Source organism: Sus scrofa, chromosome 12, assembly GCF_054392235.1.
Source record: "Sus scrofa isolate SSC_HxYL_T2T_F1_AM1 chromosome 12, Sscrofa_HxYL_maternal_Yorkshire_Landrace_v2.0, whole genome shotgun sequence".
Lineage (NCBI taxonomy): Eukaryota > Metazoa > Chordata > Mammalia > Artiodactyla > Suidae > Sus > Sus scrofa.
The window spans coordinates 62,028,906-62,054,329 of record NC_139394.1 but is presented as its reverse complement, the minus strand read 5'-3'; the positions used below and the strand labels follow the sequence as shown (position 1 = coordinate 62,054,329).

The window sequence follows — 25,424 nt, the reverse complement described above, 5'->3', positions numbered from 1 at the left end:
ACAGATGGGGGATCCGTTTCAGATTCTTTTCCAGATACAGATGGGGGATCCGTTTCAGATTCTTTTCCTGTGGAGTCAACCCAACCTTTCTCCACCTCACCTACTCAAGAAACATGAACCCTGGATTTGCAATCAAAATCGTGATGGAATCAAGCTGGTATTAAAACCTCATTCAGAGGGAGAATGTATATATATATATTCTTACACAATAGGAATGTATATATCCTTATATATATGTACATATACATCCATTAATCCCTCTACACATATACATGTTCTCTCTTTCTCTATATATACATACAGACACCGTAGAATGTATATATCCATTCTCCTTACATATAATGAATATACATATATATACACATTTCCCCTGGATGAGGTTTTAATAATAAATAGAAAATAATATATTTATACTTTATAAGCACTGCATTTATATCATGGAATACCTTATATATTTAAGTGTTATTTATTAAATGACAAGTGTACACATGCATTTACTCACACCATATAAACATTACAGATGCGCTCCCTCCATGCCCAGCTTTCTGTTTCCAGAAAGAGGGAGAAAGGCAGGAAGGGGAGGGTGAGGGATGCAGGTGGAGAAAAGCAATGGGGCTGATGAGAGGGGAGGCGGGTAGGGTGACCATTCCAGCGCCCGGCACATGTTACGACTCCACTTTGAGGTCCGTAGGATAAAGCGGGCATGGAAATTTCCAGAGAAAACATCCGTGAGTAACTCACTCAAGGACTGCTGTGCCCGCTAACATATCCTGGACCACTGCAAAGGGAGAAAGGCTCGGTGTCTGAGCAGCCCGGGGACCTGGGTGCTACGGCAAAGGAAGCAGAAAAGCTTAATGAGGATGGGACTCGGCCGCCTCCTAAACTGTGAGAGCCTGTTTCCTTAGGACTCACTTTCCAGGTACAGGAAACAGGTATCGCCACAGTTAAGGAGCTGCAGGTGCGCGAGTTGAACTGGGGAGACGATCATGGCTACTTCCGTGGGCTCTGGAGCCCCTGGCGCTGGAGGGGTGGAACGAGAGCAGGAGGGAGCCAGCTGCTGGAATCTGTACGTCGTTGGCTCTTCTGGCCTAAAAGAATCCGAATCCCAGGTAAGAGAAAAACAGGAAGCCCAGGCACCTTCCGAAGCCCTTTGGTATGTCCAGGGGTCTCCTCTCCGCTCCGCATCCTCAGCCTCTTCGCCCCGGGTGTGGACGGCTTGGCCAGCATCACCCGCACCCACCCGAACCCCTGCCATTTCAGAGAGCCGGCTGGGAAAGAAAGCCCAGCACCGCCAAGACCCCACGCTGACGCCCGACCCCCATCTGCTCAAGTTCACCCCTGCCCTTGACTTACAAAATCTGTCTCCTACTTTCTCTCGAAGCCTCTTCTCACCTGTCACCCTGCTTCCACCCTGACCTTCTACCGTGAGTTCTCAGCAGCAGCCAGACCCATCACTGGAAACCCACATCTAATAAAGTCACTCTCCAGCTCCCAATTCTTGGGTGGCTTCCCACGCTGCTAAGACTCTAATCCGGAACCTCCACCATGGCCTGCTGGGCCCATGTGATCTGCCTTCTTGCCCAACCTCCAACCTCATCTCCAAGTCCTTCCCAGGAGACCTTTCTGCTGTTCCTTGAACATTCCAAACATGTTCTGGCTTCTGGCTTCTATCTGCTGTTCCCTCTGCCTGGAGTCCTTTTTCCAAAGGTGGACCCATGACGTGTTCCTTTAATTGATGCCAATCTCGTCTCTTAGGTCGCCTCTAAGAGGATCCCTTCACTGCTCCATCTGCCACAGCCATGTGCCTTGATCTCCTCTCCGCTGGCTTCTACGGGCTTTGGCTCCACTATTTGCCTCTTTATAGCAGCTCTCACTACCTGACAGCCTATTGCTGAATGTCATCTGATCTGAAACACCATTGAATGGAAAGCACCACTGATTTACACACCACTAGTAAATAAAAATGTTTCCAACCCACTGGCCAGAGAATCATGGCTTTTGATGTCTCCATGGGAGCCAGGAAGGATGTGACAGTCCACTCCAGCATCCTCACGGTGCCTGGAAAGGTGTCCTCTGTCCTGGAGGACCTGGCAGCTCTCCTGTGTTCCCGTGCGTTGTTTGGTTTATGACAGGCATCTTCTACCGTGGGCGCGTTCTTTCCTTAGATTCCATTAGTGATTTGCAAGAGAAAACGGCATTGCGTCCGTTTCTCCAACAAGTATGTGCTTCTCCGAGACCAAATTTATGCCTCACCGCTGTACCTTTGGGTTTATCAAGTAACTTGTTTCAAAGCCAAAGCGTAATGTCGTCTTTCTGAAGATGTTTTAAAAGATAATTAAATTCAATGTGTGTAGCCTCGGCCAACACATCAATTGCACGGATGACAGCACAGTAGCTTCGGCCAAGTTTGCACACGTGTGGGCTATGAGAGCTGCACTGTGACTGCCACTCACCTGAGAGCAGTCATCTGATGTCATCTATTGAAAAATACATTCTAATTTCAGATGTGTTAAACTGTGAAACTATCTCAGGATGAATAAATACCACAAATATTTATTGCTTTTACTTGTTGCCTCTTTTCTCCACGTAAGAAAGGCGATGGCTTGTATCATCCCTCTCATTTATTTCTGCATCCTGAGCATCTTAAGCAGAGGCTGGCACATTGCAGGTGCTCAGGAAAAGCTTGTCAAATGAATGAATTGAGTGAATGATGACTTAGTGAACAAGCACCAGAAACAAAGGAAATTTCAAGGCATGTCAGAAACGTTGAGGACTCACTCTTAGAAGGCTAGTGAGTCTATACTGAAACACAAGCCAGTCTGACATGTAAATCCCTGCCACATTTGTGAAGAAAAGGGGAGAGACCAGAGCAGAACTGCCGAAAGCTTCATGACTTGGAGGGAGCACGCTGAAGGCAAAGGGCAACTCGGGTGCCTGAAGGGGTGATTCTGGGATACATCGCCAGGTCCTTGGGACGGAAGGTGACCCTGAATGGGACGCTTACGAGGCTACGCATCTCTCCTTCCTCTTAACCCCCGCCGATGTGCCAGGAAAGAAAAAAGGATCCCTGCCACTGTCAGGTGCCCAATAAGAGACTCCACCCGGCAAGCGATTAGGGTCTCTGTCCACACCGCTAACTTTCCCAGCATATTCAACAAAGCAGCTCTTTGCAAGAGCGTGACATTTCCTGAGAAGCTTCCTCCAGGGTTGGCAACCTTTATTTCCTTCTCCAGATTTCGAGATCTTCGAATGTGCAAAGTCAAACCTATCTTCCACCGAAAGCCTAACCTTTTCCTCTCTCCCTCCCTCTGGTTTAATCAGAATTCACAGCAATCTCTGAAAGAATCCATTTTAAAGTCCAGTTTGGGATAAGCATGTGTTCCCTTCCAGTTGCCAGTCTTTATCAAGTTGCTAAGAAAGAAACCCACCAGGAGTCCCCGTCATGGCTCAGTGGTTACCAAATCCGAATAGGAACCATGAGGCTGTGGGTTCGATCCCTGGCCTCACTCAGCGGGTTAAGGATCCGGCATTGCCGTGAGCTGTGGTGTAGGTCGCAGACACGGCTCAGATCATGCGTTGCTGTGGCTGTGGTGTAGGTCAGTGGCTACAGCTCTGATTGGACCCCTAGCCTGGGAACCTCCATATGCCGTGGGTGTGGCCCTAGAAAAGGCCAAAAGACAAAAAAAGAAAGAAACTCACCAGACACATGAAAACCCTTTCAGATCAACCCTTTCAAATCTGTTATAGGCAGACACAGGACACAACTTTGGAAGTGTCTGGACGAGTTCCCCCTGAGAGTCAAGACTTCCTTGAGGCTTCTGGCTTTGAAGGACGTCTAAGTGACATCCTGCCAAATGTCACTGCTCAGCTTCTCACTAAAACGCCAACAAGATGCAAACAAGAGAAGACGTCACAGTCAGGGCAACAAACACAAGAATTAGAGAACTGAATGCCGAGATATTGGGGAGAATTGGGTTTATCCTGAGACAGATGGAGATGGGTTGAAAAAAGCCCGGGCAGTTCTCATCATAGGTGTGGATCAGTTTTGCCCTGTAAAACCCGGTCTACCTGAAAAGGCTTGCGGACACCTGGGCATCCCACAAAACGTGGCCCCTGACTCGGTGGGGGGAGAACTCTGCCAGTCGGGCAGGGGCAGAGCAAGATTTCTCAGGGCTGCAACTTATATAATGTTTGCGGTCTCTTTCGGGAAAAGAAGACAAAATTAGATACAAGTGAGATTTCCTTTAGAATGAGAAAATAAATCACGACGAATTACAAATTTTAAAAACCTGAGAAATACTACCAACATTGCAAAGATCCAAACATTTGCATAGTATTTTAATGATGAATTGATTATGATTATGTGATTCTGGCATCCTTTCCCTATCTTTCTGCTCTCTTCCTTCTTTTTTTTAATCTTTTTTGCCTTTTCTAGGACCGCACCCTCAGCACATGGAAGTTCCCAGGCTAGGGGTCGAATTGGAGCTGCAGCTGCCAGCCTACGCCAGAGCCACAGCCATGCCAGATCCGAGCTGCATCTGAGGCCTTCACCACAGTTCACGGCAACGCCGGATCCTCAACCCACTGAGCAAGGTCAGGGATCAAACCCGCAACCCTATGGTCCCTATTCAGATTCGTTAACCACTGAGCCACGATGGGAACTCTGACTCTACCTTCTTTGATCACCTTTTTGAATCATGACAACTGGTTTCTTTGGACTTCCCAGAAACATTTGGGAATGTCATGTCAATTGTTAGGGTTATTATTACTGCTGTTGTTGTTGTTTTTACCCCACACGTAGAATTTAGAAGAACATTCCCAGAACAGCTTTGGCTCCATACACTGATATCTTCAGGTTCTAGGTGACATGTCATGGTCTGAGGAGACCTCCAGCCCTGAACACTGCCATCTCAGTCAAGGGCATGTTGGCACAGGGGCCAATCCAAGTGCCTTCAAAGCCACTCCTACAGCGGGACAGCTAGCGGAGACGGAGCTTGTAGACGAGACGGCCAGACACATACACACGTGCTGGGAAATGAAAAGTCAGTGAACTCCCCTTCGCCAGATTGCTAAGTCTGGCTGATCCGTCTGCCACCAGTATTCCAGCTCCTCGACTCAAAGGCGAACGAGGGAACTCGGCCTCTAGGTACGGAGTAAGATCAACCACCAGAGGAAGAAAACAGATGGAGACGAAAGTATAAAGACAAGAGATGAAATATAATAGGCATAACGAAAGAGGAACTGTACAAAAAGAAGAGAAAAAAGACCCCACCGAGAAGACAGGATTAAAATCTCTTTAATTTCAATTTGAATTCAGTCGATTTTCCTGGACGAGCCCCCTCCTATATGCAGCCGAGGCCCTAAGCAGGGAATGCAGGAAAGCTCACCTTGCCGACAGGTGGCAAGAAGGCAAACATCTTGAGGAAGCAGGTCCCATGTACACAGCTGTGCAAGTGGCCTTTTTGGTTCCGAGGCCACGGACGGGCTGGATTGAGGAGCCACGTCTCAAGAGTCGGTGTTGCTCAATCCCCTTCACGGCTCGGGGGCCACAAGGTCAAGGCCCCTGGGCCAGACGGCAGGGGCCCCGGGCAGGGGACATTAGAGCCCACCTCCCGTGTTCACACCTCACCTTCCTGACTTGGAAAACACCTCCAGTTAATGAGCAAATCTGGCATCTGTCAGCTTTTTGTAAGCAAGCGTTTCACAAGGTTTACAGAAAACTAAAGTAAACAGAGCTCTGAGTAACAAAAGCGTGGCGTTTATGCATTCTTTGATTCACTTTAAAGGATGGTATAAACTGACTTTTTAACCAAGCATTAGGCAAGATCTGGGCCCAAGCCATTCTATAATAAACAGTGACATGGCTATATTAAAATATTTACTTAGTGTGCTGAAGTGACTTATAGGAAGAGTGGCTACTACATAGAAGTCCTAAGTATGAAGGCGTCAGGTGCCACGGGCGGCATAAATATTCCATGTGCACTTGTTTATAGGAAAACCCCATCTGGATTTGGCTAAAACGGCAGGCACCCTGGTGACCCCAGCTTTGCTATTGGAAAATATAACACAAGCCTTCACTCATCTAGAAGAACTGCAGCGCTAAGTGCCAAGTGACACATGGAGGGGATTGGCTTTTCTCAATAAAATCCAGGCACTCCATCGGGAAGGGCTTCATTGCAAGGGCTCCTGGGCACCTACCGTCTCGCGGAGCAGATGTGCAGCAGCCCGCCGGGGCGAGGTGCTGGGTCGGGCTGACCACGACCTGCCTCGTCGGGCCCCCGGGGCTGGGTCACGTCCACGCAAGCTGGACAGGCTTTTGGAAGACGTGGCCCGGGAGGCCCAGGAACACTGATGCCGCCAAGCCCACCCCCCCACCCTCTCCCCTCCCTCGGGTATGTTGAGCTGCGCCCATGCCCACAGGCTGGGGACCTGGCCAGGTGGGATGGGGAGAGTCCTTTTGAGACGGCAAACCTGGATGAGCAGCACGCCTCTTCCAGGCACCTGAGCGTGACTTGAGGGTTCAAGTCAGGGACAGGCAAGGCGAGGCATAGGGACAGGCACACTGGGCGCGTCCCTAGGTCACCGCACTGCCTGCCTCCCATTCAGACCACCTATTGCACACACTTGCTGAAAGCGGAGGATGACTTCAGGGCATGAAAGGTCCTCCTGGGCCGGGCCTGGACTGGTCCCCTCGGAAGAACCCATCAACCCCCTCGGGAGGCTGACTCCAGGGCAGTGGAAGCAAGGCGCCCAGGAAGAGGAGGACTGTTCTCCGGGGGGGGGATAATGGGATGATGTGACAAGGGAGCTCACCCACTCGGCACGACAACATGCCAAGCCCCCAGCACCCAGCGCAAAAAAATAAAATCTCAAGTTGAAAGTCAACTGGTACCCGAAAACGAACATCTCTGTGTGACCTGGTGAAGCGGCTCATCCCTCTGGCAAGTCGCCTCCGGCTGAGTTTGATTAGAAGGTTTCTCTCGCTCATCCGCTCACTCGTGAAAGCTGTGACGAGCACCTATCATGCCCAGGGGCCCCTCGACCCATCAGGACCCAGCAATAAGCAAAGTCCCTGATTCCATGGAGCTGGCCTCCAGTGGGGCAACAGGTAAGTGGACGATGACATCAACTTTGAACGCAGTTTCAGGTGGTGATAAGGAAAGAAAACATCAGGTGGGATACAGAAATCAGGACCGACCCGGAATGCCATTTTATGCGGGGGTCAGAGAAACCACAGCTATTAGCTTAAAAGGCACAGGAACGGGGCATGGGCACAGAGGCCAATCTAATTAAGCATCTCGGGCATCGTAGCTCCAAGTTTAAAGGGTTCAATGGCACCATAACACGAAGGAAGGCATGCTGAGAATTCTGTAAGCCTCTGGTCTCAGCTTTACCATGAACTTCCCATGTAGCCCTGAGAAAGTGACATCATTTCATCAGTGGGGAAACAGCGACCCAGAAAGCTAATACGACATGTTCGTATTATTTTGCTACTAAGACAGCGAGATTGGTGTGAGCCTCTAAGGTTTCTTTCCACCCTGTATTTCTTTTCCTTCTTTTTTTTTTAAGGGCCGCACCTGTGGCATATGGAAGTTTCCAGGCTAAGGGTCGAATTGGCACTACAGCTTCTGGCCTACATCACAGGCACAGCAATGTGGGATCTGAGCCGCGTCTGCGACCTACACCACAGCTCATGGAACGCCGGATCCTTAACCCACTGAGCAAGGCCAGGGATCGAACCCACAACCTCATGGATCCTAGTCGGATTCGTTAACCACTGCGCCACCACAGGAACTCCACCCTGTATTTCTAGAATTGTGTTGTCCAATATGGAAGCCACTAGCCACATGTCATGATTTACATTCAAATTGCGGCAACTTAAAACCATTCAAATTCAGTTCCTCAGTGGCCCTAGCCATAGGTTAAGTGCTCAGTAGCTGTAAGAGGCTAGACAATGCAGACTATAAAACCTGTCCTCAACTCTAGAAAGTTCTACTGGATAGCCCCGCTCTGGAGTTGTATAGATTCTGTCAGCTCTTGAGAAGGAAAAAAAAAAAAAAAACAACTGTTTGCTTATATATTTTCTCTTTCTACCAGATGATCAGGCATCTTAGAGACACGTCATGTTGGGTGGTTTTCACCTGAAAATTGTATACGCTCGGTCACGTTGCCTGTTATGTATGGAAACAACAAAAGGCTTCAGAAATCGTACCATCCACAAACGTGCTTGGGGAAAAAAAAATGAAGACATAATCTAACCACGTGAGTGACAAAGAAAATTCGAGGAAGATGAGGGTACAAAATATAAGGAAGATTAGACGGCGTGTACCGAGAGCAATTACTACAAAGATTCAGCTACATAAACGGGACGGCAAATCAAACACAGCCTCCACTAGACCCTCAAAACAGATGAAGTGTAAAGGCGACGGAACATATGGGCTGGGTTTTAAAAATAAGAAAAATAAAGTTGCCTGCTCAAACTCCAGGTAGATCTTACACAGTTACGGTGAGAAGGGAAACAGGCAGAACGCTTCACTATGTATTAATAACCTTGATTTTTTTTTTTTTTTTGGTCTGTGCTCATGACATATGGATGTTCCCCAGCCAGAGAGCGAATCTGAGCCACAGGTGTGACCTGTGTTGCAGGTGCAGCAACGTCAGATCCTTAACCCACTGCGTCAGGCTGGGGATCCAACCCACACCTCTGCAGGGACCTGAGCCACCGCAGCTGAATTCTTAACCCACTGTGCCACAGTGGGAACTCTCTAACCTCGAAATTGTTAAATGCCTTTTGCTTCATTATGCCACTTAGAGAAAACAATCCTAAGAACCCAACAAATGGTACCACCAAAAAAAAAAAAAAAAAAGTCTATTAAGATGTTCATTGCAGCATATAGCACAGAACTCCAAAAAAAAAAAAAAAAAAAACCACCCTGAAATATATTCAGTAAGTGAGGACTAATTAAACTCTAGTAAACCCAAACAATATGATTTCATGCAGCCATTAAGATCCTGACGGAGAAAAAAATTAACTAGCATGAAAACTGTATGTGAGGAAGCTGGTGATAATAGCCCAGTGCCATCCAGTGTTCAAGAAGCATCAGTCACTTCTCTAAAGGCCTGAGGTCTTGGGAGCATATACCTCTCGAAATACCTAAAAGCAGTCAGTGTGAATCTTATCCCCAGTGTACGACCAAGGGAACAGAGACACGTGGCTGATCTGCCCCAAGCCTCACAAATTACCAGGTGACAGAGGCAGGTCATGACTGGTAAGCCCATCTGATGCAAAGCCCGCGCTCCCAACAGGTCCCTCTCTAGAAGGCTCTCAAAGCCGCATGTTCTCAGCCACATTTAGAAAAGAAAAAACAAGTATATGCACATTTGGAAAAAATCCTGGCTAGAAACACCCCGAGACCGTCGCAGCGATGGCCTTGGAATGATGGGGTTACAGGGCACTTCCATTTTTTTCTTGCAATGAGTCTTTATTTTTAAATCGTTCTGGCAGTGGACATTATTCAATAATCAAGAAGAAAAATTTTAATGAAAAAGAGAGGCCATCTCCATGCCCAGATGTGTACACCAAGGGGAAAAAATAATAACTCAAAAGGCAAAGCTAAAAATGGAATTCCAAAGTGTTGCCTGGAAATTAGTGGGAGTTCAAAGGAGTTAAATAAAAGATGGAAAATTGGAGAAGGGCCACTGCTCAGTCTTTAAGCTCTTCCAAGAGGGTTCTGTTTGCCGGTTGTTGGCTTCTATCTCTCTGCCCTCGACTTAACGGATGAGCGTATTTACAGAGTTACCGAGAAGTTAGAAACCACTCAGAGGCCCCACACTTAAGAGGCTGCTAGTTGCTGTTGTTACTTTCTTTCAGTGGCTCTGTTTATTGACCTGGCAAATTAATTTACTATCTGCAGGCCTTCTCGTGTGTTTTTCTCCTTTCGGTTTTATGATCATTATTTTTTTTTTTTTTAAATGAGGCAACACTTTGTTGAACGAACCTGACCCTGAAGAAGGCTGGTTGGCACCCTTTCCGAGGAGGCCAGCAGAAGTTTGTATGGTTAGCTTTATGAGCAAGGACAGTTTAGTCTAGCTCCTTTTCTGTTGAATCGCACCATCACCCAGAGGCCCCCAACACATAGGAGATGCCGTCTTACCTTTGGTTGTGTGTTCACCAACCACCGCAGTCCAGAGAGGTCACAGGAGCAAACTGTACACCTTGCAGCAAAGCCACTGTCAGGTCCCAGGTCCATATATGTCAACCTCACAATGGCACTTCAGTTTGCTGGTACTTTCTCTGCACCATCTGAAGGTTGGTTCCAATGCTGACAAACAGATTCAATTTTCAGCTCCAGGGAGGCAAGGTGTAGCAGCAGAACGATGCCCTGGAAAGTGGTATATTCATTATGCAAACTTCAAGGAATCCATTTCTCTGGGCTTCTCTAAGATCTAAATTTCTACTTCAGTCTCAATTTTTAGACCCAACCAGACAACTCGTGTGGGAAGCAGAATTGGGATCGTGAGAAATCTCAGGAATTAGAGTCGCACAGACTTGAGTTTAAATCCTGCTCTATATGCCCTGGATCAAACCTTTAACGAGGGTTCGACTGAGTTGAGTCTCATTTTCCTGGGAGTCGGGGTGTTGGTATTAAGATTCAAGCGCTAACGTAGGAGTTCCCGCCATGGAGCGACAGGATCGGCCGTGTCTCTGCAATGCTGGGGTGCAGGTTCCATCCCTGGCCCAGCACCACGGGTTAAGGAGCCTGTATTGCCACAACTGCGACATAGGTCATAACTGCAGCTCAGATCTGATCCCTGGCCTGGGAATTCCATATCCTCCAGATGCTGTGGGGTGGCCAGAAGAAAAGAAAGCGCTAATACACACACACACACACACACACATATATAAATTATATATTAAATATATAGTACCAATAATATGCAATATAAATATTATATATATTATTATATATTACATATTTATATATTATATATATATATTATATACACAAAACCTAATATGATGCTTGGCACATAATATGTGCTTAATAAGCATGTTCTCTTCTCTCCATCTTCATTATTCTCAGGCAATGCACCTGCCCTCCACTGAGCTTCTTGGGACCCGAAGCACAGGAAGGGAGGTTTCAGGTTGTGGGTCTCTGTTTTCACTTAATCAGGCTTGAGATGAAAACCATCCCATCCTAAAGATGGAAGCAAGCAGAACTTTCGCCTGCCTTTCTTCTTGGCTCCAGTTTATTTCCACGCTATGTCGTGCCCGGAACAATCGGGCTGTGAACCACGCATGGAAATCGGCATTGTCTGTACGTGGAGATGGGTCGCTGCCACCCAGAGACAGTGCCCCAGGGGATCCTACTCCCACTCCCTTCACTGCTGCCCCTCGCCCTGGGGCAAGAGTGGGACTTGCTCACATGGATGCAACTAGAGACTCTCATACTAAGTGAAGTCAGTCTGAAAGAGAAAGACAAATACCACATGACCTCACTTAGACATGGAATCTAAAACATGGCACAAATGAACCTGTCTACAAAAAAGAAACAAACCCATGGGCTTGGAGAACAGACTTGTGGCTGCCAAGGGGGAGGGGAGTGGGATGGACAGGGAATTGGGGGCTGGTAGGTGCAAACTATTCCATTTACAATGGATCAGCAATGAGGTCTTACCACACAGCCCAGGGAAGCACATCTAATTGCTTGGGATTGAACTTGACGGAAGATAACATGTGAAAAGGAATACATGTGCGGCTGGGTCACTTCGCTGCGCAGCAGAGACTGTAAATCAACTATACTTTAATTTAAACATAAATTTTCGAAAAGGATGGAACTTGCTGCAGATCCTAAGTCCTTGCTGGTCGGGCCGACAAGGGCCACCTCGTGAATGAGCTCTCGCTTGCTCATTTCACAGGATGCGATGTGCTGCTTTGAAGTTATCATATCTTTCTGACCTTTGTAGCCAACTGGACAGGCTGGGTTACGCTGGAGTAACAAGCATCCCGAAACGCTCAGCGGTCACGTGACGTGTCCATCTCAGGGTGGGCTAGCAGCTGTTCCAGGACCTCTCTCACGCTGGGACTGAGGCTACTGCAACATTCACACTGCCAAGTGCCTGGGACAGAAAGAAAAGAGAGAACAGAGGGGTCCTTGCAAGTTACACCTGGACGACGGCACATATTTTAGTGACTAAAATAAGATATATAATCAAGCTAGATGCAAACGATTGCCTTTGGAATGGATAAGCAATGCGATCCTGCCGTGTAGCACTGGGAACTGTATCTAGTCACTTACGATGGAGCTTGATAATGTGAGAAAAAGAATGTATGTGTGACTGGGTCACCTTGCCGTGCAGTAGAAAATTGACAGAACACTGTAAGACCAGCTATAATGGAAAAAATAAAAATCATTTTTAAAAAAGAATCATTATCAGACACAACTTAGAATAGATTTACAAGGAGATCCTGCTGAATAGCATTGAGAACTATGTCTAGATACTCATGTTGCAACAGAGCAAAGGGTGGGGGAAAAAATGTAATTGCAATGTATACATGTAAGGATAACCTGACCCCCTTGCTGTACAGTGGGAAAATTAAAAAAAAAAAAAAAAAAGAATCAGGTTGAACTTGAGAGGGCAGAAACATACGCCACCCCAACATTTCAGGAGTGCTATGGTGGTACAGCTGGTTAAGGGTCTGGTGTTGTCACTGCAGTGGCTTGGGTTGCTGCTGTGGTGCTAGTTCAACCCCTGGCCCAAGAACTTCCTCATGCCATGGGGATGGCCAAACATTTTAAAAACGTTTTTAAAGTTTTCAAAAAATAAACATTTCAGCTCTGCAAAGACATCTTTAAGAGAAAGACAAGCTACAAACTAGGAGAAAATATGTGCAAAAGACACATCTGATAAAGGATTGTTACCCAAAATACACACAGAACCCTTAAAACTCCACAAACATGATTTGAAAATGGGCCAAAGGTCTTAGCAGACACCTCCCCAAAGAAGACAGACACATGGCAGACAAGCCTATGAAAAGATGCTCAGCTTCATTTATCGGAGGGAACTGCACAGTAAAACAACGGCACCCCACTGCCCACCGATTAGAACGGCCACCATTCGAAACGCTGCCAACAACAGATGTGGATAAGGATGTGTGGTTAACAGGGACCCTCCTTCATTGCTGGTAGGAAAGCAAAACGGTACCGTCACTTTGGAAGACAGTTTTGCAGTTTCTTAGGAAACTGAGCATAATCTTATCCTACAATCCAGCATCACACTCCTTGGTGTTCAGCCAAATGAGCTGAAAACGTCTGGGGTCACGAAAACACTAAAGCAGCTCGATTCCTAATTTTCCAACCTTGGAAGCACCTCCGACGTCCTCCAGCAGGTGGATGGATAAAGACACTGTGGTCCATCCCAACAAGAGAGTATTTATTACTCGGCATTAGAAAGAAATGAGGAGCTCCCCTTGTGACTCGGCGGTGATGAACCTCACTAATATCCATGAGGACACGGGTTCGATCCCGGGCCTCGCTCAGTGGGTTAAGGATCCGGCCTTGCAGTGAGCTGCGGTGGAGGTCACAGATGCAGCTCGGATCCCGCGTTGCTGTGGCTGTGGTTTGGCCAGCAGCTGCCGCTCCGATTCTACCCCGAGCCTGGGAACTTCCATGGGCTGCAGGGGTGGTCCTAAAAAGCCCCCAAATAAATAAAAAAATAAGTTTAAAAAGATAATTTTTTAGAAAAATGAGCGATGAAGCCATGAAAGACCTGGAGGAACCTTAAATGCATGTGACTAAGTGAAACCAGTCAGGGTGAAAAGACTCAGCTTGGGTGAGTCCAACCATAGGACATTCTGGAAAAGGCAATGTAAAAAAATAAATAAAAATTAAAAATCAATGGTTGCCAGGGAGCGAGAACGATGAATAAGGCGAAGCAAGGGGAGTTGTAGGGCAGCGGAACTATTCTATGTGAAAACTGTAATGACACACACATCTCCTTATAAATTTTTCCAAACCTATAGAATGTACAACACCCCTGAGTGTGCCTTTAAGTCCATTTTGGACTTTGGGTGATAACGACTTATCGGTGTAGGTTCATCAGGTCTAACAAACGGACTTATTTTTCCTGTGGACCTAGGACTGCTCTAAAAACATTAAGTCTTTAAAAAAAAATGAATCCATGTCACAGAGGTTAAGTGGCTTGGGGAGGGTCACGCCAAAGAATGCCTTGCACACGAGAGGTAATAAATATTTGTGGAACCAGTGAGCGAAGGCACGTGTGAACTAATGACAACGGAAAATGATGAAAACCAGGGTGCACACCCAGGTGACCTGATGCCTGATCCAGGGCTTTGGCTGTTTCCAGCATGTTCCCACCCAGCTCCTCTCCCGCCCCTGCCCCCCCACCCAGGCTACCAGCAACTACATCCTACCCCAGCACGGTTGCTGGGTTTTATTTTTCGGTGTTTATAAAATACCCAGGATCCCTGAGTTCTAGAATGGCAAACGGGAAACCATCACTGTTTGACGAGCACGTGGGGGCACGTGGGGGCACACTCACAGATGCGCAAAATCCATCAGTTTATAATCCGAGCAGCAAGGGCGCAACGCAACGAAATCGTAATCCACACAGTTCAGACAAAAACCTCTGACCAAGGACCCAACTGCCACAGCCGTGCCTGAACCCACAAATTGTTACCATTAGGAATTTTGCTTCACTTTGGCAGCAACGCCAGGTTTCCAGAGGCGGGGCTGTCCGGAGGCGATACCCGCAGCATCCAAGGTTCAACAGAGAAACCCCAAGACCAGAGGCATGAAAGCGAGCGTTTCACTGCAAGTGCTGCTCACGCCAGGCAGAGCAGAGAGGATAAAAAAATTCCTCAACTGTGAGAATCCACCCCTGCCCACGAGCCAAATGCATCTGCTGAACGTTGAAAGTGACAAAAGGCAGCTCGGAGAGAGAGGGCACTGAATCATTAAAAAAAATTCCTAAGAAACTTAACAAGTACATGGAGACACTGCTGAGGTATGCGCTTTGATGGCTCATGGAAATATCCTGGGGAAGTGACTCAAAGCGTTTGGAAGAGGCAGCCTCTTGCTGGATGATTCATGAATCCAGGAGATAGGACGAAGTCAAAGTGACCGTAATTGGGAGTTTCTTGGGATCAGAGAGAACCCTACAGGTTGCAGCTCACAAAGGCTGCTGGACATTCAGGTAACGGCATGAGGGGGGTGGGGGGGGAGTGTGGGAAGGGGGGATAGATGGACGAGACAAAGGTTGACTGTTTCCTCCTAAATGTTTAATGTATGTTGAACGGATGAAACAATTCTGATTCAAAATCTTTAAACCACGGAGCAATATACAGGGAAAAGTTCTCCTTGCACTGCCCTGCCCAAGCCTGTCCAGCTCCCCGAATCCCTTTCTCAGAATCTGTTATCAACTCCCACTATATCCTCCATCCATCTTTTTACGGCAACGCACACACATGCAAGTTCCACCTTTTCCTCCTTTTAATTCAAATACTCAGCTACCGCTCCCACTGTTACGCACCTGAAACAGAGCCGGGAAGCACATCTTTAAACATGAAAAAATCCAATGAAACAACTTAAATTGTTTCACTGGGAAAAAAAAAAAAAAAAGGAAGAAGGCATTTCACTAGCCCATGAACCTAGCATGTTCTGACTGGACATTCTGAGGGAGATGCGTTTTAAGGATAAAAAGAACGGTAAAGACATGTGAATTTTACTTGTTTGCTGGTTCTGAAACTACTTGGAGGAGACGGTAGAAGAGAGAAGAATAAATGAATTGATGTCACTGGGAATCGTGGGTTCTTAGATGACAGAGGGAGGCAGAAAGAGGAGGAGGGTGAGAAAGAACCCCCCTGCTGCTGGATTTCAATGATATTATGAATGTCTGTGTCCAAACTTACATGTTAAAGCCCCAGCATTCAGTGTGATGGGTTCAGAGGTGAGGCCTTTGGGAGGTAATTAGGTTGAAAGGAGGTCAGGAGGGTGGGGCCTTCGTGAGAAGATTAGCGGCCTTGTGAGAGGAAGATGAGGGGCAGGGCCTGCCCACTCTTCAGCATGTGAAGACACATGAGAAGGTGGCCACCCACAGAGCCCTCGCTGGGCAAGGGCACAGGCTGGCACCTTGGCCTTGGACGTGTCCACCTTCAGACCCGGCAGAAACACGTGTCTGTGGTTTAAGCCAGCAGTCTGTGGTATTTTGCTACTGCAGCCGGGGCCGACTGTGCAAAGTGAGAACTATTCGTACACACGACTTCTGTCCACCCGAAAGGTCTAAAACCACGGCCCTTCCACAAGCCAGGAGCATCTCTACTAAGGGCCGGGGGCTTGGTTTCTAAAGTCTATTCTTCCCTTTAAAAAAAGAGAAAAAAAAAAAAAAAAAAAAAAAAGGCTCCTGGGGGATTCTTGGGAAATGGCTCTCTCTAGGTCAAAAGCAAAGGAAATAGAGATTAGTCCTGGAACCCGTCATCACTGAGTCAGGAAGTTAAGGAGAGGCTCGAAGACGGACCCAGACACGTCATGTCAGTGCAAGAGCGGGCCTGATGGCGCCCTCCCATGGTTAGGTTTGGAAGACTTTGGACATTAAAACAAATAACGATAGGGTGATAATACATTGAATTTTAAAAATCAGTTAATGTATGATAGAGTTAAAAACAAAAAAAAAGGCAAATAGGACCCTTCTCTCATAAGGACAGCAGACAAAAAAATTAGATTAGCGATTCAGAAAATGACCATTTTGCCACCTGCAAAGTGCTCATTGGCTCATGCAAGAATCAACAAGAGACGGGAGCCAGCGAAGTCCAAAGGCTTGGCCAAACCAAAGATCGTATATCAAGTATGTTTTGACAAGTCTCCATGAAGAGTAACCAGACTCCCGAGTGAAAGGTTGTAGGCATTTCCATGGGATCTCACAGTGCTGTCGGAAGGAGGACCCTTCCAGGGCCCAAGCGTGGGCTCTTGTCTAACACTTGGAAGTGAGTTGTCCGAGGAGACACACGTGCTGACAAAGCAAAGACTTCACTGGGAAGGGCCCCCCCACCAGGCAGAGAGCAGCAGTGAGGGAACCCAGGAGAGCTGCTGTGCCACGTGGCTCGCAGCTTCAGGCTTCATGGGACTGGGCTCAGTTTCCGGGTTGTTGTCGCTCCCTTTGCCCATGGGCTTTCCTCTATGCCCACATACTCCTTTGGCTCTTAATATATTCAGATTTCCTCCTCTTAAGAGGATGCCAGGAATCCCTGGTGACTCAGCAGGTTAAGGGTCTGGTATCATGGCTGTGGCGTGAGTTCAATCTCTGGCCCAGGAACTTCTGCATGCTGCAGGCATGAGACCCACCCCCGCAAAAAGGATGCCAGTCACATTGGATTAGAGCCACCCGAACAACCTCATGTAACTTCAATTACCTTTTAAAACCCCCCATCTGCTAAAACATTCACATGCTGGGGGTTGCAGCTTCAACATATGAATTTGGGGGGAATCCAACCTAGTCCACATCAGACATGTCGTTAGGGGCAAAGGGAATTACAGCGGAAAGGCCTGGCAGCCACTTCCTTAACCAAACGATCAAACTTATCATCAAGAGCATCTCTGTAATGCTCTTGACAAAAACGTTTCACTGGTATCTAATGGTGGGGAAAGAAACTGACAAGTGTAGATTATGAAAATGTGTGCGAGACAGCTGACTGGTATTCTCCAAAAAGATCACTGTCCCAAAATACAAAAAGCATGTGGATATATATTTTAAAAAAAGAGAGAGAGAGAAAAAGAAAAGGAAAAAGATAAAAAAAGAAAAAAAAAAAGAAATGAAAGAGTAAAAAAGAAAAAAACCACCAAATATCCACGAAAAAAAGCCATAAAAATTGTGGTGATACCCAGTAAGATGCAAATAGTAGAGTAAATGATACCATCATTTCAATGACAAATGTCTTAGGTGTGTGGCAATGTGGCCTTGGATTCAGGGATGAATGTTATGGCGACTACAGTTTATTTTCAAATGGTTTCCTTGCAAACGTCTGCAATCAACAACTGAAAGTTATCTATTTATCCTAATAGTCTCAACATTTTTCAAAATGTAAAGTTAGAGGGGATGATAGCTAGCTAGCTAAATATCCCATCTTTTGGAGGCAATTTCCTATCATACATCAAGAATATACTGGGTCTGTTTCACATTCGTGTAGTTTTTTCCCACGTGTATCCATTATTTAACCAGTTATCTATTACTGAATATTAACATTATCTTTCATCTTTTTTATGAAAAACAAGGGTGCAAAAATAATCCTGTACATACGTCTTTTTTTGGATCTGTGCAAGTCTATCTTTAGGATAAATTCCTAGGAGAGGAATTGCTAAAGTTTTTTCCTGATGACTGTAGGCAGGCACTGAATTTCTGGGCAAAACAGTTGTTTCAGTTGCTGGGATCCTGAATCAAAGGGAAACGGGCATGTTTAAATAGCCGGTCTCCTTGATTCACAGTGAAGAGCTGATTTCTTTACCTTAATGGTTTAACTCAAGCTTGAATTACTCAACTTCATATGCAAAACATCTAACAGAGTGTGCTGTACAAAATGGATAGGGGCATTCATTAAGTGTGTTTGAATGAATGAGTGAATGAATGAATGGAAGCTTCGAGACACCAGAAGCATTAACTGTGGAATTATAAAATAAACACGTCCTCCCGCCCCACATTCCAAAGAGGCTGCGAGGATCTTAATGGCATCTCACTCTTAACACTCTCACAAATTAGATGTCAAGGCACATCTCCTATGGACCGCATCCAAGTCACCAAAATGACTTCCTTATAATGGACTCCCAGGACAGAATTATAGTGTAGCAGTCGGGAATCTAAAGTTTATAAAACACTGCGAATTCTCCAGCGTCTGGCCTTGCCCTGCTGCTGCTGTCTTTCCCACTGGTCTGATTCTTCCATCACTTTGCCCCACGTCCGGGCTGGGTAGCGGGAATGGCAAATGCAGAACACACCACAGCCTGAGCCCATGGAGGAAGGAGGATTAAGGGACCTTGAGCCATGTCACTGGATCCCTCAAGGGTTCTATTTTATCATCTATAAAATAAAGGAGTTGAAGCCCTGAGATTGCTCCCCACATTCTGTAGCTCCTTGGAGAAGTTATGTCATCCATGGGAACCACAAGGTACCACCTCTGCAACGGTGGACAAAACCTGCATTAAATTACCAACAGACACAGTGCCGCAAGATTATGGCGCACATAAGAGGAAGAGGGTTTTCTTAAGTCAGGTTCCCAGGGCAGCTTCTCTTTGCTTAATTGTATGCCTTCTGGTTCTTGGAGGTAAGCAGGTGGCACCCAAGTCTTGAGTATACACCTGCTCCCAATCTCACAGGTCCATCATCCCATCGCAATATGCCACCTATAGCAAGCACACATCATTGTCTGTTGAGGATCTGCTATCTACAAAGTGCTGATGCAGACTGGAACACTTTCTGAATTCTGTCTCCAACCATCAGCATGTGATCCACTCTGAGGAAGCCACCTACAAAACAACAGGTAACGATGCTTCCTCTACCTGTTCCTCAAAATCCACTTTCTCAGTGGAAACCGTCTCTCATCCGTCAGCCTAACCCTGAGGTTACCCCTCCAAGCTAAGACAGGTTAGCTCAAGAAATCACACATAATTGCTTCCGTGTTTCAAAAGAAAATCGAAAAGTGGTTTCTAGCATAGAAGAACCAAAATGATAAAAATAAATTATACTAATAATTTTTATAAAGGATGGGAAGTCATCTCTTCCCAGGAATATTTCAAGGTGCTGGCATGTTTAACCCAGAAAAGAGAAGAAGGAACATGATGGTTGTTTACAAATATACAAAGAGCCAACAGGTGGAAGTTACATGGGGTTGGTTCTCTGTGAATCTGGAGAGCAAAATTTTGAGAGCTGAAATTTTCAGAGTGTTCAGTTCGATGAAGGACTTTCTAAAACGTAGACATCCCCAACAGTGGAATATATATTCTGTGACTTACTGAGTTCTGAGGAAGGAAAAGAATTCAAGAAAATGTTTGATGGTTATTCTCAGGCATGATATGGGATGGGAAATGAAGGCAATAAATTATAATGACTGGCCCATATATAAAATCCTATAACACAGGTAATATTTGACAAATCTCTCCCATGAAGTCATAATCATACCTCACTAGTATTTGACATCTTCACAAAAGAGAAAAAGAAATAGAATTTATTATAAGCTTGTTCGGATGATGAAAAAGAAAGTAGAATGTAAATGATCCAAGCAGAGAGTTAAAAGTAATAAAATATGACTACAAAATTCATGATCATACAGAAGCATAATACTGAAAACAAAGTGGGAGGGTATACATAAAAGATTACAGAGATCCAGTGCTTGCAAAAAAATATATGAATCTTGCAGAGGAAACTTCAAAAGTATGACTCATTGAGAACCAAAGGGTATTTTTCCTTTAATTAAAAATAATACATTTTACTATAAAAGAAATTAAAACGAATGCAAATCACAAAAGACCATGAATAAAACTAAAAGGAAAGCATTAATGGAATAAGATAAGGAAATAAGATGTATACATATTGGGAAGGAAGAACTAATACTGCCTTAGCTCACTGATGACATAATTGTCTATACAGGAAATCCAAAAGAATTGACAAAAAACCTTCTGGAACTAATATGTAATTATAGCAAAGTTACAGAATGAAGTGTAACATACAAAAGTCCATCACTTTTCTTGATTTCATCAATGAACATATGGAATTTGAAATTCAAAACACAATACTGTTTAACACCCCTCAAAATGAAGCACTCAGTTACAAATCTAACAAAATGTGTATAAGATCTATATGAGGAACACTACAAAACTGATGAAAAAAAAATCAAAGAATCACTAAACAAGTGGACAACTATTCCATGTTCATGGATAGGAAAAACCGATATTGTTAATGTAACAGTTCTGTACAACTTGATTTATAGATTCAACACGATCCAAATTAAAATCCAGCACGTTGTTTTATGGATATTGACAATATGATTCCAAACTTTATAGAGAGAGACGAAAGACTCAGAAAGGTCACATGACATGGAGGGAGAAGAACAAAGTCAGAGGAATGATACTAACCTGACTTCAAGACTTACTATAAAGCAACAGTGATCAGGACAGAGGTGGTGTTAGCCAAAGTAGAGGCAGACAGATAAATGGAACAGACTAGAAAGCCTAGAAGTAAACCCACGAAAACACAGTCAACAGATTTCGATGAAGAAGCAAAGGCAACGATGAGAAGATCATCTTTTCAACAGAGGGTGCTGAAATCATTAGACATCAACAGGCGCCCACACCCAAAAAATGAGACTGCATATGGACCTTCCACCTTTCATAAAAATAAATTCAAATGCAGCACAGACCTAAATGGAAAATTATAAAACTCCTGCAACATAGGACAAAATCTAGATAATGTGGGTCTGGCGATGACTTTTTAGATATCATACCAAAGGCATGACCCATGAAAGAAAGAATTGACAGGACTTCACTAAGATTTAAAATGTCTACTCTGTGAAAGACCATGTCGAGAGAATACAAAGACAAGCCACAGACTGAAAAGAAAATATTTGCGGAAGACATATCTTCTGGACTATTTTCCAAAATATACAAAGACCTGATAAAACTTAACAAGAAAACATGCAACATTACTAAAAACTGGGCCAAAGATCTTAACAGACACCTCACCAGAGCAGACACACAGATGGCAAATTAGTGTATGAGAAGATGGTCAGTAAAGAGACAGCAGTACAATAATAATAAAGGACTTTATACTCCATTTCACCAATGGATAGCTCATCCAGACAGAAAATGAATAAGGAGACATTGGCCTTAAATGACATGTTATAGCAGGTAGACTTAACAGATATATAAAGAGCAGTCTATCCAAAAACAATAGAACATACATTCTTCTCAAGTGTACATATAACATTCTCCACCAAAGATCATATGCTAGGCCACATTACAAGTCCTAATAAGTTTTAGACTGAAATTATATCCAGCATCTGGTATGAAACTAAAATAAATTACAAGGAGAAAACTGGAAAATTTACCCATATACCAGGATGAAACACCATGCTAGTGAACAAACAAGAGGCCAAACAATAAATCAAAAGAAAAAAAAATCTTAAATCCTTGAGACAAAGGAAAATGGAAATATAACACACCAAAATGTATGGGATGCAGCAAAGCCAGTTCCAAGAGGAAAGTTCACAGTGATAAATGCCTACATGAAGAAAAATAATCTCAAGTGGAATTCTCACTGCTGCACAGAAGGTTATCTGGCATTGTCTCTGCAGCAGCTTGGGTCATTGCTGAGGCACAGGTTCAATCCCTGGCCCAGCTCAGTGGGATAAGCTGTGTTGCTGCAGCTGTGGTATAGGTTGCAGCTGTGGTGTAGGTCACAGTTGTGGCTCAAATTCGATCCCTGGCCCAGAAACATCCATATGCTACAGGTGTGGCCAAAAAAAAGAAAAAAGAAAAAGAAAAAATCTCAAATAAGCAACCCAACTTTACACCTTAAGAAACTAGAAAAGGAAGAACTGCCTAAAGTTAGCAAAAGGAAGGACATAACAAAGATCTGAGTGCAAATAAATAAAATGGAGACTAAAAAGCCAATACGGATGGACCTAGAGAACATTATCCTTAGTGAAAGAAGTCAGAGCAACTCAGATATTGAATAATGTCACTTATATGTGGAAGCTAAAAAACAGTACAAATGAGCATACATGCAAAACAGAAACAGACTCACAGAGAAAACAAACATGTGGTTACCAAAGGGGAGAGGGACGAGTTAGGGGTGTGGGATTAACAGCTATAAACCACTATATGTAAAATAGATAAGCTGCAAGGATACACTGTATAGTACGGGGAATTATACCATTATCTTGTAATAACCTACCTTGGAGCATAACCTGCAAAAATACTGAATCACTATGCTATCCACCTGAAACTAACATAACTTCAATTTAAAAAGTAAGTGAAAAATTTAAAAAATGTAAGACAAAAGATCAATGAAACCAAGAGCTGGTTCTTTGAAAAGATAAGCGAAATTGACAAGCCTCTGACTAGACTCACCAAGAAAAAAAGAGAGAACTCAAAATCAGAAATGAAAGAGGAGACGGTGCAACTGATACCCCAGAAATACCAAGACTCGTGAGACTACTGTGAACAATTATACACGCAAAAAAAATTGGACAACTTAGAAGAAATGGATCCATCAATGTCCAGACACACACAGCATACCAAGCCTGAACCATGAAGAAACAGGAAATCAGAACAGCCAGATTACTAGTAAGGAGACTGAATCTGTAATAACAATAATTTTAAAAACCCCAAAACTCTTAACAAGCAGAAGTCCAGGACCAACGTCACCAGCGGATTCTACCAGACATGTAACAAAGAATTAATACCAATCCTTCCAAAAAATAGAAGAGGATGGCACTCTTGCAACATCAGACGTCACATGTCATTAGGTAACTGCAAATGAAAACAATGCAATACACCTGCCCACCAATTAGAATGGCCCAAATCCCAAACACTGGGGACATCAAGTGCTGGCAAAGATGTGGAGACAAAGCTCTCATTCATGGCTTGTGGGAACACAAACTGGTACAGTCACTTTGGAAGACTGTCAGCTTCTTATGAAGCGAGTCACACCCCATGATTCGGCAATGATACACTCCCTGATACGTGCCCAAATGAAACACAAATTTATGTCAACGGTACCGGAATGTTTATAGCAGCTTAATTACTAATTTCCTAAATTAAGAACAATCCATACGTGAATGGATACACTATGATACACCCAGAGGCTGGACTCTTACATCGTGTTAAAAAGAAATGAGCTACCAAGCCATGAAAAGACACGAAGGAATCTTCAATACATATTATTACAGAGGCAAAGAAGTCAACCTCAAAAAGCTACTTCTGCATGAGTCCGACAAAATAACATTCTGTGAACAGCAGACTTATGGAGCACGTAGAATGATCACTGGCTGTCAGGGGTTTGGGAGGAGGAGAGATGAAGGAGCAGAGCACAGAGGGTTGCCGTGGGCTGTGGTGTAGGTCGAAGACGCGGCTCAGATCCTGCGTTGCTGTGGCTGGGGTGTAGGCGGCAGCTGCAGCTCTGATTCAACCCCTAGCCTGGGAACCTCCATATGCCACGGGTACGGCTCTAAAAAGACAAAAAAAAAAAAAAATTACTTTCCAACAATCTATTTTGACTGGGTTTTAGAATTAAATATTGAATGTCTGATGATTTAAATCTAAGTAATTAATCAACGGGATATAGGGGATTGGTGAGCAGTACATTCTGAAATATTTTTTTAAGCCAAAAAGTCCACTTACTCTACTGCATAGTAAATATGCTGCAAGGGACTTGCAATGATCCTGAAAAAGTTTAGAAGTTCAAGGTTTTAATACTGAACTTTATACATCTGAAAAGTGACCTTTCACATTTTAAGCTAAACAATGAAATCTCACAGTAATGAAAAACAGAAAAGGCTGTCTCACAAATTTTGCTTGAACAAAGGCAAATCTCTTTTCCCAAGTTTTATTTCTATTTGATTTACCTGTGAATAGCTACATTAGCAATCAAACAGGTACAGAAGCTTGGTTCCTGATCAAGAGAATGTGTTAACTTCACCAGGTCCTTGACCCATAGAAGGCTTCTTCATTTCCTCATCAGTGGGGCTCGAGGAACTGTAAACCACTCAGACTAGTATTTTGAGTAACGTGCTATGAATCTTTATTCAAAACTCAAATATGTCAGATACGGATGGCCAGTAGGCACATGAAAAAATGCTCAACATCAGTAGTTATTAGAGAAACACAAATCAAAACTATAATGAGATACCACCTCACGCTGGTCAGAAGGGCCATCCTTGATAAGTCACCAAATAACACATTCGGGAGAGGGTGTGGAGAAAAAGGAACCCTCCTATACTGTGGGTAGGAATGTAAATTGGTACAGCCACTATGGAAATCAGCATTAGGCTTCCTCAGAAAGTTAAAAATAAACTATATATGATCCAACAATTCTACTCCTGGGCAAACATCCAGACAAAACTACGATTCAAAAAGATACATGCACGTCTACGTTCATGGCAGCACTATTCACAATAGCTAAGGCATGGAAACTACCTAAATGTCCAATGATAGATGAATGGATAAAGAAGGTAATAAGGTACATATGTACAATGGAATACTACTCAGCCATAAAAAAGAATGAAGTAATGGCATTGGCAGCAACATGGATGCAAACAGAGATTCTCATACTAAGTAAGTCACAAAGAGAAAGACAAATACCATACAAGATCAATTCTATGTGAAATCTAAAATATGGCACAAATGAGCCTATCTACAAAA

General features: G+C 44.5%; 1 protein-coding gene across 10 annotated transcripts in view; it reads right to left on the bottom strand.

Annotated features, from left to right (window-relative positions):
- Positions 1-25,424, bottom strand: part of MYOCD (myocardin) — a 484,310-nt gene that overhangs the window by 259,022 nt on the left and 199,864 nt on the right. For all 10 annotated transcript variants that reach the window (XM_084982876.1, XM_084982873.1, XM_084982867.1 and 7 more), the window contains 2 exons: positions 11,960-12,120; positions 10,155-10,382 (listed from right to left, as the gene is read on the bottom strand). The gene's annotated coding sequence lies outside the window, so the exon portion shown is untranslated. The remainder of the gene's footprint in view (positions 1-10,154; positions 10,383-11,959; positions 12,121-25,424) is intronic.